This window comes from Hordeum vulgare, chromosome 4H (genome assembly GCF_904849725.1).
Source record: "Hordeum vulgare subsp. vulgare chromosome 4H, MorexV3_pseudomolecules_assembly, whole genome shotgun sequence".
In the NCBI taxonomy this organism is placed as follows: Eukaryota; Viridiplantae; Streptophyta; class Magnoliopsida; order Poales; family Poaceae; genus Hordeum; species Hordeum vulgare.
The window spans coordinates 419,926,401-419,942,919 of NC_058521.1; the positions used below are offsets into that span (position 1 = coordinate 419,926,401).

A 16,519-nucleotide genomic window follows, 5' to 3' on the forward strand; every position below is an offset into this window, starting at 1 on the left:
GTGATCAAACACGCACTTCATATGTGAACCGTCTTCTTATCGTCCTACATTACCGCGCACTCAGGATTGGAACTGTTTGTGCTATTGACACAAATGCACATGATTATGGCTCGCAAACGCGTGTGTGACATTGCGCACATCGCACACGAGAAAAATATGTGACCATGTGTTGTGAAGCAGATAATCACACACGCTATTCTTCAACAATCGTGTGTAATGTATGACACCACCGCACACGGTTTATTCGTTCTAACTGTGTGCACTATAATTTATTACCTAATAGCTTGTTTTCATTTATTTATTATTATAATTGGAAATTTCAAATTCTTAATTATGAAATTTTAATTTCACATCCTTCAATACATACCCTAATTACAATAGCTCAACAACCAATGCATAAATCGGAAGCTCAGTACATGTTCGATGGTTACATAGTTCGAGAGAAGATTAAACATGATGAACCACAATATATAGTGCTAGAGGCGGTAAAGCCGAAGCGATAATTGTAAATCCTTTCGGCTGTTGATGGTGTTGACGAAGCGGAATGCCCATAATGTGCCCTCCTCCATGCCGAAAGTGCGCACAACTTTTGTCCAACCCTTTGTGATGATTGCCCGTCCATCCTTCACCGCCTTCACGAAGACTTCTAGACCATTATCATGGTAGCATGAATTATATACTATAACCTTCGTTGCCTTTCCTCCACTTTGGCCAGGTAGTTTGCAAGGTAACCTTGAGTAAATTCCTTCGGAAACCAGTGAAAAGAGACAACTTTCACGTATTCATGTCTAATAGAGTAACTTGGTCTAGGCAAGAAAAGAAGGCAACAATTTAATTACCATCCTAAAGTTCACTGATGTCCTGGATAAAGTGTAAACAATGAGTTCAATTCCAATCAGATGTCGCTTCTGCCTAACAATTTTACTTAGTTTCCTCACTTGATGCTTGTTCATGTTTATCTCATTGCCCCATATGCAAAGGGGGTTGAAGTGTGGATCCGTACCACTAACATATGTACCTACAAGAAACAAATAAATGTTAGAACCTAAGTTGCAATTGAACAAATGATGTAAAATACTACGATGGGATGTGACTAACCTTGATGGCAAACAACAGTATCACGCATTGTAGCCCTACATAAGCACATGGAAAGGCATGTTAAATACAATAGTGCTAACATCCACCAAAAATAGCAAATGTTAATGACACGACATTATCTCCGGTGATATTTTAATTGAGAGGAGCAGCACGATTGCAAAGGGACATGTATTGGTGAAATTGAATTGGACAATTCATACTTGGTAAATCCCGAGGGGTAGTTGTAGGGCACTTCATCTCGGCCAGAGCCCACCCAAAGTTTGTGGATCAGTACTGCTAACATAAGTACCTACAAGCAACAAGTAAATGTTAGAGGCTAAACTGAATTTGCACAAATGATGTAAAATACTATAAGATACTGGGATGTGACTAACCTCGATGGTAAACAACATCATCGTTCATTGTGACACTTCGTAATTACATGGAAAGGCATGTCAATTACAACAGGTTTAACATCCATAAAAAATATCTAATGGTAATTGAAGGACAACATATCCAGTGATATCTTTATTGTGAAGAGTAGCATGGTACTGCCTGGACAACATAAAAAATGGATATAACTGTTCACTACAGTAGGCTTAACAACAACCTAGCATAGGCATTGTAAGTTTGTAACTAGCATTGGTGAAATGGAACTGGACAACTCATACTTGAACAACACAGTGGGCATAATTGAAATAAAAACACGACATATTAATTACAGACTCGACTAGAGAGTACAGACAACCTAACATGTCGATTAAACCTTGTACCGATGAAACTGAAATTTACACGGTTAAACATTGCAACTGGTATTGGTAAAATTGAATTGGAGAGTTCACACTTGGTAAACCCCGAGGGGTAGTTTTTTGGGCACTTCATCTCGACCAGAGCCTGCACCAAGTTGGTGGTGTCTGCGGCGAGGTGTTCCTCCAGGTCGACATCACATCGGCCACCGCGCCATAGACCGTCGTGAGCTCCTCAACCTCCAAGTGATATGTGGTTTCGCTTACGTGGGAATGCTCGATGATAGGGGTGGGGGTCTGGAGGCACGAAGGTGGTCTGCAAGCTCCATCTAAGCAATCGGGCTGGGCCAGCGATGGAAATTGGTGGTTACCTCACTAGATTGACGAGCGAGGCTGGTGCAGAACATAGATTTGGTTGCGGTGGCGGCGGTTTGGGCTGCAGGGAGAGGGGGTGGGGTGATGGGGAGAAATGTGATGTGTGGGTATGGAGTGGGAGGAATAACTTCTGAAATGGCCCACCTACTCAAAATTTGGCTAAAAAAATCCAACCTTACGCAGGGGAACATGCAATGCACACGAAGCGCACCAAATACCCGTGTGTGAGAAAAGAGAAAATTGGTGATCCCCGTCACTAAAATTGTACACTCGATGATTGTACCTAAATTCGCAGATCACAATTTGCTCAAAAAACTACTATTAGTGGTAAGTACTAGTACTTGGATGCTCACAATTAATTAAACAAGCATTCAGGCAACACACACGCAAACTACTTCTTTGATGATGGCAAGACACCCTCCGCTATCAGCCTTATCGGTGGCAGCCCAGACCATGCTTCGATATCCGGTCAGCTCTCGTCATTGGCTTTGGTAGATACCGTCGAGATCTTGATGGCAGCTTGATGCATTGGGCCATGGTGTCCACAGGTCGTCGTTCTCCTTCTTGGCCATGCTGACGGCAACCCACCAAGCTCGGATCTCCGCACGTCTCTCCTCAGCAGCGCGTGCAGCTGCTTCTTTCTTGGCATGGATGGACTCTCTTTTCTTGCGTGCTTTTTACAAATGGTTTGTTGTAAGAAAACAGTTATGGTTAAAGCTGTATTTTTGTAAAACTAATAGTATAGGATAGTACATGAAACTTTGCTTGGCATTCAAATGTTTAGCACAAGATACTCATGTCGTACAACGACACCACACTAGGTATCATGTTTTTCATGCATGTTTTCCTTTTTCTAGAGTTAAAAAACAAACAAAGGACCATATATATGTGGCTACCTCTTCCCACACATATCCTTTAAATTTCTATTAATTTTCCCATTGAATACATGAAAAGTTATTCAGTGTCACGATTATGACTTTTCGAACCATTTTTAGCATTTCCATATGCATAATGTCCCAAACTTGAATTATGAGCAGTAAATGCGTAGAGAGTGCATATAAAAATCTAACTATAGTAAACAAGCCCAGAAAAATGTCAAATTTGAACACAGTCCATTGTAGTGGGTATGTTGATTGTAGAAAATAAATCAAGGAGAAAGGACAAATAGAATATAGGTTCCCCTTCCAAACAAGTGGATCTCCGTCCCACAACCATGAAACTTCACACGTGATGGTCTGATATATTAAGAGTGTGTATGACGACATTAGCCAAATCTCCCTCTCAAATGTTTTACACGCCATATTGAAGTCATGCCAAAGGCACCACACAAGGTATCATGTTTTTCACGCATGTTTTCCATTTTTCTAGAGCTTAAAAACCCATAAAGGACACATATAAGATTTCCTCTGCCCACACATATCATTTTAATTTATATAATTTCCTGTAAAATAGATGAAATGTCATTCAGTGACACAATTATGATTTTGAACCATTTTTTTACTTTTTTATTCATGCATAGATTGTCTGAAATTGAAATAAGCACAAAAGGCCTAAAAATGCAAATAAAAGCCTAAATATAGTAAACGAGTCCGAAAAATGTAAAATTTGGACACACTACATTGTAGGAGGTATGATGATCATGGAAAATAAATCAAGTTGAAATGACCAGGAAATCTGGGTTCCCCTCTCAAAACGTGGTGATTTCGCTCCCCGAACCATGAAACTTCATAAATGATGGTTTGATATATGACGAGTGTATGACGACATTAGCCAAACCTCCTCAAATATTTACCACATCATATTGAGGCCCCGCCAAGGCACCACGTTTTTTAGGCATGTTTTCCGTTTTTCTAGAGTTACAAAACCAATAAATGACACATCTATGGTTGCCTCGTCCGAGACATATCCTTTAAAATTCAAGTAATTTCGTGTAAAATACATGAAAAGTTAGTGAGTGATAAAATTATGATTTTCCAAACACTTTTTGCACACCTTTTCATGTACAAAATGTTCGAACTTGAATTATAAGGAGTAAATGCCTAAAAATTGCACATAAAAGCCTAAATACAATAAACAAGCTAAAAAAGTCAAATTTTAACATGGTGCATTCCGGTGGGTATGTTGATCGTAGAAAAAAATCCATGGAGAAACGACCAAGGAAATATGGGTTCCCTTGAAACTTTGTGATTTATTTGGGCAGAAAGTTACTTTGTGAAGGTCATGTGCCTTCTAAAACTGTGTGCATTCACCCTATTTTGCACTGTGTTGTGATTGGCTAGAACCTTGGCCACATGGATCGCGCATGCGCAATGTAGAATGCAGCGCGATCGAACGCCAGTCCACACCTCTCCCATCACACCCGTATACTTTAGATGGGAATTTAGTTCGTACAAGCACTAAATTAAGCTACCAACTAAAACTTGCAATCAAATATATAATAAGAGTATATCATAATGACAGTAATGACACATGGTTCATGTTTATGAACTGTTTCTGACGCAGATCCTCAACCCTTCGTCCTTATTCACACTATTGTATAGTTGCTCGTTCTCGACCTTGGCTTGCCCAAATCTTCAAGCTCGACGATGTCGATCGCAGCCAACTGCCGCTGACAAATGCCACCACATTTTGCTTCATCCGCTCGCCAATGCCTATCGGCACCAACTTTCTCATCAGTGCTCGATTGGGGATTTCTGCGGGATTGGGCTGGGTTTTTTCTAATGGAAAACTAGGTAATTACTTTTGGAAAATATTTGAGCATCCCTTATCGAAGTTCTTATGTCCCTGTCATCCACCCGGTGGAAAATAGCAGTTGATGAATATTCTTTTAGCTGATTTGAGGGTTTTCATTCGTAGTGTCCATAGTGTAAACACAAATCCGGCAAGCATAGTGGCAGCATCCAGACGGATAACAAGTTCTATCTCACCATACGAGATGACTTCATGGGGCGCACAGTATGTTCAATCTCACCCTAGCATGGTTGGCATGACCTAATATTGTGAGCTTGTACTATACATTGCTAAATTTGGATAAAAGGTGTCACATCTAGCATAGACGTCAAAAAGGATTTTTTTATCTTCTATATTAGGGAAATTTAGGTTGTGCAATTCTTTCAATTACCCTTGTATTTGCATGTCATCTTGGTTACATTATCTATTGATACTTGTGATCTGCGTTGGGTTTTCCTTCAAGAGGAATGGGTTATCGCAACACAATGTCGGTAAGTATTTCCCTCGGTCATGAAACCAAGGATTAATGAACCAATAGGAATATCAACAGCAACTGTCTTTAGCGGCTACACATAAAAGAACAAACAACTTGCACCCAACGCGGGCAAGAGGGTTGTGAATCCCCTTAGTCCGTTATTTGCAAGTAAGTGAGATATGTAGATAATTATAAATTTCAAAATAAAATGAAAACAAGTAAATGGGAGCAAGGTATTGAAGGTTTGTAAATATATGGTGAATAGACCCTCGGGGCATACTTTTCTCTAGTGGCATCTCCCATCAAAACAACATACGGTGGGTAAACAAATTACTGTTGGGCATTTGATAGAAAAGAGGATAGTTATGTGATATTGACGGCAATGGTCATGTGTATATAGGTATCACGTCCATAAACAAATAGTACGACTCCTGCCTGCACCTATTACAACTACTCCACTCATCGACCATTATCTAGCATGCATCTAGAGTATTAAGTAAAACAGAGTAATGCATGGAGAATGATGACATGCTATAGACAAAGTAAACTGAAACAATATGAATAAACCCCATCGTGTTATCCTTAGTAGTGGCAACACAAAGACGCATCTTGTTCCCTTCCGTCACTAGGATATACAAACTCGCGAGGTTGAACCTACTACAACGCACTTGTCGGCGGGATAGCCCAGGGTAGGCTCATCGAGCCTGCTCCTTTATCTCCGGCCCAAAAGGAATGACCAACAACAACTCCCCAAGGCCCAAGTCCTCTGGCTGGCTAGGCTACACCTACCGTCTACGGGGAGAGACGACCAACTCTCTGGCCGACCAGGCAACACCTGCCGGCTAGAAGCAAGACGGCTACCTCTTCTTGGCCGCCTAGGCCAAGCCAGCTGGCTAGGGACGAGGCGCCCGTGCCCAAGCCAGCTAGCCAAGCAGGCTAGCCGACCGGGGATCTCAAGTCACATCAGATCGTAGGTCATGACGAGACCCTACGATTAAAGGTGTCTATGCGTCAGCAAAGGTACTGGATCGAAGTGCAGGGTGGGTACCAGCATCGGCGGCCACGCCGCTGACCTACCTCGGCTCTGATCCATCACCCAGCACAGTGTCGGCCATCGAACTCCCACTCCATTACTGTACTCGGTGTGGGAACAGTGGAGGCGGCCGTACCGTCTCCCCATGACGAATCTTGGTGGATGATGCCGGACGTACCATAGGTATATTAGGCAATTCATATCTAGGAGAGCTAGGTCTAACAGGTGTAACACCAGGTTCTACTTCAACAATTTCATCAGTTTCAGAAGTATCATCACATTCAGCAGTAACTCTAGCAATTTGTGCATCAAGAAATGCACCCAGAGTCATATCATTATCAAGCAAAGCATCATCATAAGCATCATGGATAGCAGAAGCAGCATCATCAAGCACATGCGACATATCAGAATTACCAATAGGTGGTGGTGTCGCAAATTTACTCATAACTGAAGGTGAATCAAGTGCAGAGCTAGATGGCAGTTCCTTACCTGTCCTCATAGTTGAGGGAAAGACTTTAGTTTTTGGATGTCTCGGATTCCTCATAGTGATCAACAAACGTAAATACCAAGTGACTCAGAGAATAGAGCTATGCTTCCCCGGCAACGGCGCCAGAAAATAGTCTTGATAACCCACAAGTATAGGGGATCGCAACAGTTTTTGAGGATAGATTATTCAACCCAAATTTGTTGATTCAATACATGGGGAAGCCAAAGAATATTCTCAAGTATTAGTAGTTGAGTTGTCAATTCAACCACACCTGAAAGACTTAGTATCTGCAGCAAAGTTTTTGTAGCAGTAGTGTGATAGTAATGGTAGCAGCGGTAACAGTAGCAGTAGTGACAATAGTAGCGGTAAAGTAACTTAGCAAGGACCAGTAGGAAAAGACTCGTAGGCATTGGATCGGTGATGGATAATTATGTCGGATGACATTCATCATGTAACAGTTATAACATGGGGAGATATGTAACTAGCTCCAGTTCGTCAATGTAATGTAGGCATGTATTCCCTATTTAGTCATACATGCTTATGGAAAAGAACTTGCATGGCATCTATTGTCCATCCCTCCTGTGGCAGCGGGGTCCTAATGGAAACTAAGGGATATTAAGGTCTCCTTTTAATAGAGAACCGGAACAAAGCATTAACACATAGTGAAAATATGAACTCCTCATACTATGGTCATCTCCGGGAGTGGTTCCGGTTATTGTCACTCCGGGGTTGCCGGGTCATAACACATAGTAGGTGACTACAACTTGCAAGATAGGATCAAGAACACACATATATTGATGAAAACATAATAGGTTCAGATCTGAAATCATGGCACTCGGGCCCTAGTGACAAGCATTAAGCATAGCAAAGTAGTAGCAACATCAATCTTAGAACATAGTGGATACTAGGGATCAAACCCCATCAAAACTAACTTGATTACATGATAGATCTCATCCAACCCATCACCGTCCAGCAAGCCTACGATGATATTACTCACGAACGATGAGGAGCATCATGGAATTGGCGATGAAGGATGGTTGGTGATGACGACAGCGTCGATTTCCCCTCTCCGGAGCCCAGAAAAGACTTTAGATCTGCTCTCCGGAGGAAGAACGGGTTGTGGCGGCGGCTCCGTGTCGTGAAACGCGATGAACTCTTCTCTCTTAATTTTTTCTCGGCGAGAGAGAATATATAGAGCTGGAGTTGGAGGCTGCGGAGCCACGAGGTCCTCACAAGGCTGCCAGGCGCGACCAGGGGGCGCCTCCCGGGCTTTTGGGCTCCTGGCTACGCCTCTCCAGGTAATTCTTGCGCCAGTATTTTTTATATATGCCACAGAAGATTCTCGTAAATTTCCAGGTCATTTCGAGAACTTTTCTTTTTGCGCAAAAACATCACCATGGCAATTCTGCTGAAAACATCGTCAGTCCGGGTTAGTTCCATTCAAATCATGCAAATTAGAGTCCAATACAATGGCAAAAGAGTTTGGAAAAGTAGATACGATGGAGATGTATCAACTCCCCCAAGCTTAAAGCCATGCTTGTCCTCAAGCAATTCAGTTGACAAACTGAAAGAGACAACAGAAAAACTTTTATGAACTCTGTTTGACCTTACTGTTGTAATTATGTCTAACTCATATTTAGATTTTCAGCAAGATCATAAGCTAACCACATAAGCAATGACATTTAGGTCTCATGATGTACTCATATCAATGGCATAATCAACTAGCGATCAATAATAATAAGCTTCAAACGTCAACGCTTCAATCAAAACAATCATAACACAATATGAGTAGATGGTATCTCGCTAGCCCTTTCCGAGACCCCAAAACATAAATGCAGATTACCTTCAAAGACCAAGGGCTGACTGAACATTGTAATTCATGGCAAAGAAGATCCAGTCATAGTCATGCTCAATATCAATTAATAGCAAAGCATAAAAATGACGGAGGTGCTCTCTGACTAGTGCTTTTAAAAGAAGAGGATGACTCAACAGAAACGTAAATAGATAGGCCCTTCGCAGAGGGAAGCATTGATTTGCAGAGGTGCTAGAGCTCAAGCTTTTAAAACAGAGATAAATAATTTTGGGTGGTATGCTTTCATTGTCAACGCGATGACCAAGAGTTTTCACCATCTTCCATGGTAGACATATTATAGGCGGTTCCCAAACAGAAAAGTAAAGTTTTGACTCCCCCACCACCGATCAATCACACTCCACGACTAGCCGAATCCTCGGGTGCCGTCCATACCAACAATAATCCTGGGGAGTTTTGTTTGGAGTTATATTTTCGATTTGAGCATGGAACTGGGCATTCCGATTACCGACCCCTTTGTCGTGAGTGATAGTGAATAAACACGTATCGAGGATAACATGCCTAGCATGGAAGATACTGACCGCCCCTTGTCACCACATGAGCGGTTCGGGCATACAAAACAGATTATTACTTGAAGGTTTAGAGAGTGGTACATGCAAATTTACTTGGAACGGCAGGTAGATACCGCATATAGGTAGGTATGGTGGACTCATAGGGAACAACTTTGGGTTTATGGAAGTGGATGCACAAGCAGTATTCCCATTTAGTACAAGTGAAGGCTAGCAAAAGACTAGGAAGCAACCAACTAGAGAGCGACAACAGTCGTTAATATGCATTGAAATTAACAAACATTGAGTGCAAGCATGAGTAGGATAAAAATCACCATAAACATGAATATCATAGAGGCTATGTTGATTTTGTTTCAACTACATGCGTGAACATGTGCCAAGTCAAGCCACTGGAATCATTCAAAGGAGGATACCATCCTATCATACTACATCATAATCATTTTGAAATTCATGTTGGCGTCCAAGACAAACCATTATAAGCTCCTAGCTAATTAAGCATGGCATCAGAAACTATGATCTCTAAGTTGTCATTGCAAACATGTTTCTCTCATAACAATGCTGAATTAGGAACGATGAGCTAGTCATATTTACAAAAAGAAAGTAGGTCGAATTCATACCATCTTTTCCACGCTCAGTCACTTCATCATATATCGTCATTATTGCCTTTCACTTGCACGACCGAATGATGTGAATAATAATGAGAGTGTTCGTGCATTGGAATAAGCTAGAATCTGCAAGCAAACTTAGAGGAGAAGACAAAGTAATATGGCTCTTTGACGGATAAACAAATATGCATGTGAGAGCTACTGAATTTTTTAATCATGGTCTTCTACCTTGACCGAAAGAAAAAGAAAACTATTTTCACAGGAAAGATCTCAACAAGCAAAAGAAGAACATGAAATCTTTTTGGGTTTTATTTTTAAATATCACTAAGCAAGCAGGAAAGTAAACTTACAACTAATTTTTTTGTTTTTCTCAATTTAAACAAACACACGAGAAGAAAGCGAGAAAAATAAATAAACTAGCATGGATGATACAATGGCGAAGTGTGAACAACGACTAACAAAGTGAAAGTGTGAGCATGAATATAAAGTCGGTGAGAAACACGTACTCCCCCAAGCTTCGGCTTTTGGCCTAAGTTGGTCTACTCCCACGGCTGGTCCGGGCAATATCCAAAATCATAATGGGGGTTGTACGGGAATGCGACAGCTACCGCCTGAATAGCTTCCTCACGAAGGCGAGCAGCCTTCGCCTGTAATATCTCTGTTTTACCTGAAAGTAAAAGAAAGGCAGGAGCAGGAAGGGTAATATGGAAAACACGCTGTCGGTTAAATATTAACCGGCATAGGAGGATTCATTATTCCTCTCAAGGAACTGATAACGTGTCGTAGCGGCGCGATCAAGGAAAGCTGTATGGAGCGGGGGATCTCCTGTGCGGATGGGTATTCCAAGAAATTTTCCTATGCGAGTGGCATAGATCCCACTAAAGAAATCCCCTTCATTAGCATTATTATTTAGCCTCCTCGCGATTATAGCTCCCATGTTGAAACTTCTATCAGCCGTTACTGCGCTCTTAAGAATACTAAGGTCAGGTGCATAGAGGTGACAATGCTCAATCTTGCCGTTAATGCATCTACCTATGAAGAGGGCAAAATAATGTAAGGCAGGGAAATGAATGCTCCCCATGGTAGCCTGCGTAATATCTCTAGTTTCTCCAACAGTTAAACTGGAAATAAAATCTCTAACCGAAGACTTAGGAGGATCATTGGGACTACCGCAATCAGGTATCTAGCAAATTCTATTAAAATCATCTAAATCCATGGTATACGATTTGTCATAAAGATCAAACAGTATGGATGAGTTACGGCCAACAGAAAATTTGAATCTACGAACAAAAGAGTCAGTGAGTGTAATATACTGTTTGCATTTGTTGGAGATGAATCCTTCGATCCCGGCATTGTGAACAAATGTATCAAACTCGTCCTTGAAACCTGCATCAATCATGAATTCATCGGAAGGCCATTCACATGGTTGTACCTGTGCGTTTCTCGGCTGATAAAGATCGGGCTCCCGAATCGAGAGACGGGGACCCCTTTTGCTTGAGGAACCACCATGATAGTTTCTCCTGGACATCTTGTTTTTCTGAAATTTTTAGTGACTCAAAAGAAAAGTGAACAAGGCTCAACAAAACTCATAGCAACTACTCCTACAAGTGCCTAGAGGCCATATCATGCATCAAAACTACTTGGGACCAGCTAAAATTAACATGCAAAGCTCAAGAACAGGGTCACCAAGATAGCAAAAATACGCAACGAATAAAGCACTAGAGAAAAATCTAATTGGACCAATGGAGGAGTCACATACCAAGGAACAATTCCCCAAAACAGCTTGGTGAATGGGGCTTTGCACAAGAAGATCGAAAAATGCGACAAGAAGAGCAAGACCACGGGTTTGAGCTGTGGAATGATTTTTTCTAGAGGTAGAAGAAGGAGATGGGAGCTGGAATAAGTGAAGGGGATCCACGTGGGGGGGGGGGGGTGCCCGCGCCTCCTGGGCTTGTGGCCCACTAGTGCACCCCCCTCACTAGCTTTCTATCTCAGAAATTTTCAAATATTCTAGAAAAAATCATACTTGATTTTTAGGGAATTTGGAGAACTTTTATTTTCGAGACACTTTTCTAAGGGACGGAAAATACAAAAAATAGGAAAATAAAGCTAAATTTATCATTTTCTTCTAAGTAACAGAAAGTAAAAGTTGGGAAGAGAAGGTTGTGACTTGTAGATTCATCCATCTCATGGTCATCAACATAAATCCGTCAATGAGGTTGATCAAGTCTCCTTGACAAACTTTTTTCGAATCACATAAAACCGGAGAATTTTCGAATAATCACTAGGCTACCTCAACGGGGATGTGCATATCCCCAATAAGTAAATCATACTTCATCTTGACAATAGGTATAGGGCATTCAAATCTTCCAATAAGAATTGATGAAGATTTTTCAATAAAATTGATGCAATGTACTCAATATTTTTTCTTCGGAAAGTGCACCGTGTGCTCATTACCATTAACATGGAAAGTGACATTGCCTTTGTTGCAATCAATAACAGCCTCTGCAGTGTTTAAAAAGGGTCTTCCAAGATGACCGCCATATCATCATCCTCGGGAATATCCAAAATAACCAAGTCCGTTAAGATAGTAACGTTAGCAACTACAACAAGCACATCCTTGCAAATGCCGATAGGAAAAGCAGTTGATTTGTCGGCCATTTGCAAAGACATTTCAGTGGGTGTCAACTTATCAAATTCCAGTCTACGATATAAGGAGAGATGCATAACACTAACACCAGCTCCAAGATCGCATAAAGCAGTTCTAACATAATTTCTCTTATAAAAGATGCTAGACTCCTAGTCAGGAGGAAGCCATCCACGTCGCTTCCTATAACGCTATGAATAGTGCTTTCCACCGGCGTGCCACCGCCTGTAAATTCCATGCCCCGCCGGGGCCATTTTCGTCATTTCACGCTAGCGTACAAACCCAGCCCCACAATCCACAGCACACCAGCCCCCTCCCTCCTCCCTCCATCCCTCGTCCGCCGCCACGCTCCCTCCCCTCCCTTCATTTTGTTCCTGGTTACGCCACTGCCTTCCATCCCACCCTTACTCCTCTCCAACCCGATAGACCCCGGCCCGGATCCGCTCGCCGACGCGCCGCAGGACCCGCACGACCTCGCTGCCCGCCGCCGCCAAGCGCGTCGTGCGAGAGGTAAAAAAATCCAGCGAGATAAGAAGGAAAGGAGAAGCGACCGGGCAGCCGCAAGAGCGAGGAGAGGGAGTGGCAGATGTGTGAGGAGGAGGAGGTCGTGGCCGTCGGCTCCTCTCCTCTCCCATCGGCGCAAGCGTGGGGGTCGCGAGGCGTGAGGAGCGGGAGTGGCAGGTGCGTGAGGAGGAGGAGGCCGTGGCCGTGGGCTCCTCTCCTCTCCCGTCGGTGCTAGGGCGGGGGTCGCGGGGCGTGAGGGTGAGGAGGGGAAGGGGCCGATGCATCCTCTCCGCCGGCAGCGCGGCCTTGTTGAGATTGTTGAATAGGTGAGCCCCTATCCCTTCTCCTTTTTCCACATTTCACGTATTTACACGAAAATGGTGGACGCAGCAAGGGAGTTGGATCAGTGCATCCTTGGACTTCCTCCTGTGTAAGATCCTCCTTTTGATTTCTTCCTCCCTAAATTAATTTTTGTTTTGCACCTAGGGTTTGGGTATCCATCAGGTTCTCGCGAGGACAACAACAACGGCCACTGTTTATATTCGCAGAGTCCATGAACGCTGCAGGTATACTCATCCTCCCCCGTTTCTCTTTCCCCTCCTGTACTCCATCCCGATCTATCTCTTCATCTACCTTGCCTCCCTCTCTCAACTAGGTCCTTCTTCTTGAATCTTTTCAGCGAGGTTTCTAGCGCAGTGACAACATGACAACCAAGTTCAACAGCCTCATAGCACACTACATCCGGTGATTCCCCTCTAAATTCCGATGTATATGCCTCTTTAGTGTGAAGCATTCATGCTTTTTATGGATGGCTGCAACTATAATGCCAAGATGATCGAGTGGTGCAATATTCTGACCCAACTAATCGTCTTTTCTTGCATTTTTTTGGTCTCACAGAAATTGATTGCCCAAATTATTTTCTACAATAGCTTTTATTATGGTGATCCATGAAAGGTTAGATTATTATTCTTCAGCTTGTCTTGTATGGGTAGAATAACCAGTATTTTGTATTTATATTTTACACATGGAAATATGATTGTTCATATGAGGAATTTGTACAAGAGGACAAGCAGGTTGTTGGAGTTTCTCATATGTAGAAGTCTGCATTTGGGGTAACTCTTTTCTTAAAATCCTTGCAGAAGGCAGTCCTATAATTTGGTCGCTGGATGGAAGTAGAAGTTTGCACTTACAAAAGTAAAGTATGTTTTTAGTGCCACTGTTGTTTCTTGCTTCACGACGTTGTTTCAGGCTGCTCTTGATGGTAGGTGCTCTTGTCTAATTTGTAAAAGAGATGCGTGAGTTTACGTTTGAAATAGCAAATGGTTTTGGCTTTGTTATTACAAGCAAAATAGACAATAAGAAGTATGTTATTTGATTATTGACTCAATACATTTGTATGTATTTTCTTGCATTCTCTCTTTTCTCCAGGAATGTTGTGTTGTTTATTGATGCGCCTACATAAGACTGTAGGTCACCATTTATCTCATACATGTGTTCCTTGTTGTTCGCCTTTCTATCTATGGGATAGCTGTTGAGTGGGAATAGTATTTAACAGGGTAGCTACATGAATGTTTATGTTTCCTGTACTGTTATTTGTGATCGTGTTACAACATTTATGTCCTCATATTCTCACATTGTCGTTCAAAATCTGTTTACATGGAAATAACTGAAGACCAATGGTTCTCTTTCCTTGTATGTGTGTGTGTGCGCGCGCGCACGCGCATGGTTTGTTGCCGATATTTGTAATGGGTTGTTTGCAGGACAAGCCTGAGCCACCTCCAGAAAGGCTATCTTCCTGATGCCACCCAAGGTACTATTGTGCATCGTCTTTTATATCGACACAACCACATAACTTCTATATTGATAAACATGGTTGATTGAGTTGTTATTTTGCCACCAGCTAAGTGACAGAATGCTTGTAGAAGGTGTTAGCATATCATCGTTTAGGCATTTCACAGTTCTATAATCTATAGGCAGGATTTAACTGAGCATGCTTTTTTTTATTTTATTTTGTAAATTTTATGGTGTTTAGATTGGATTTTACTAGGCTGACATGGTGAACTTACTGTTATATCAGGATCTGACCACCTAAATTAGGTGTTCTCCACCCAGATGGGTTCGAGTGATCAGGACACTATCGCGGGGCGTGAGGAGAGCGAGGAGATGAAGAGAGCAGATACATGAGGAGGAGGACTAGGGGGCAGCGCGCCTGCCGGATCCGAGGCATGCGGGCGCGTAGGCGAGCTTCTTCGGCGGCGGCGGTGGCCTGCAGGCTATGGGCGATGACGGGGACGCTCGATTCGATGCAGCGCCATGGATCGGAGGGAGGGGCACATGCGTGAGGAGGAGGAGGTCGTGGTCGTCTACTCCACTCCTCTCCCCGTTGGCACAAGCACTCCTCTCCTCTCCCCGTCGGCACAAGCACGTGCTTTGCGGGGCGTGAGCACAGCGAGGAGAGCAAGGGGGCAGATGCATGAGGAGCATCCGAGGCATCGGGCACGGAGGCGAGCTTTTTCGGCGGCGGCGGTGACCAGCAGGCAATGGGCGACGACGACGATACTCGATTCGATGCAGCGCCATGGATCGGTCCATGAAGGAGAAAAAGAAGATGTGAGGGAGAGAGAAGGAATGTAAGGAGGGAAGAAGAGAGTGGAAAGAGGAGTGGGAGTCGCCAACCGAGCGTCGGTCTGTGTCGACGTGGTCGGGCACACTTGGATCACTCACTTTCTTCGTTCCCTCCTCACCCCTTGCAGCCGCCCTCTCATGTCCTGCTGCCACTGCCTCGACGCTCTCTCCATCGAACTCATCTCTCTCTCTCTCTCATGCTGCAGATGTCAATCGTGGAAGCGGAAAATACCTGGGCAGTAGAGAATCAATTAGTATAGCGGATTGATGTAATTATTACTTTGTATTATTAATATAAACAACTTTATATATAAGAACAATGACTACCACCATGGCTTTAACAGGGATAGTCAAGTGTTCTAATTCTCATCACAGAGAATAATACTTGTAACAGTGAGAAAGAGTTGTATTTTATCGAAATTACTCTCTTTCTTATATATATTTTTTATTAGGTGTTTGCCTATAAAACTATCATGCAAGGAAATATATAACACTTTGTATGAACATCATACCTAAATATCTATTTATTTATGCTTCAAGGATTTTATAGTGGGTCTTTAAATAATTTTAATCGCATGGTTTGGAAGCTTCGTCAGCTCTAATACTACTGCTCTTGATACGCATCAAGTTTTGATTTAGTTGAAGTTAATAATGAGAAGTGTCTTTGGTATGCCGTTATATGTGTTATCAACCAATACATGTCTAACATTACTCGGATGATAGATTAATAATAGAAAGTTGTTTAATATGCATATGTTGTCACAAACAAAATATATTGCTGGTCATCGATAACACCCATTATGAAGAGTTGCTTAGACAAAGAAGTCATTTTTTAT

At 42.5% G+C, this 16,519-nt stretch overlaps 1 long non-coding RNA gene across 2 annotated transcripts; it reads left to right on the plus strand.

Moving 5' to 3' along the window:
- The first annotated feature begins 13,747 nt into the window (after positions 1-13,747).
- On the plus strand, positions 13,748-15,312 carry LOC123446539. Of its 2 annotated transcripts, none has more exons than XR_006631401.1 (5): positions 13,748-13,825; positions 13,956-14,012; positions 14,198-14,319; positions 14,819-14,868; positions 15,136-15,312. It is a non-coding gene; the product is annotated as an uncharacterized LOC123446539 (long non-coding RNA). The 2 variants fall into 2 exon arrangements; XR_006631400.1 differs by having other exon boundaries at positions 13,748-13,802; positions 15,136-15,307.
- The last annotated feature ends 1,207 nt before the right edge of the window (positions 15,313-16,519 follow it).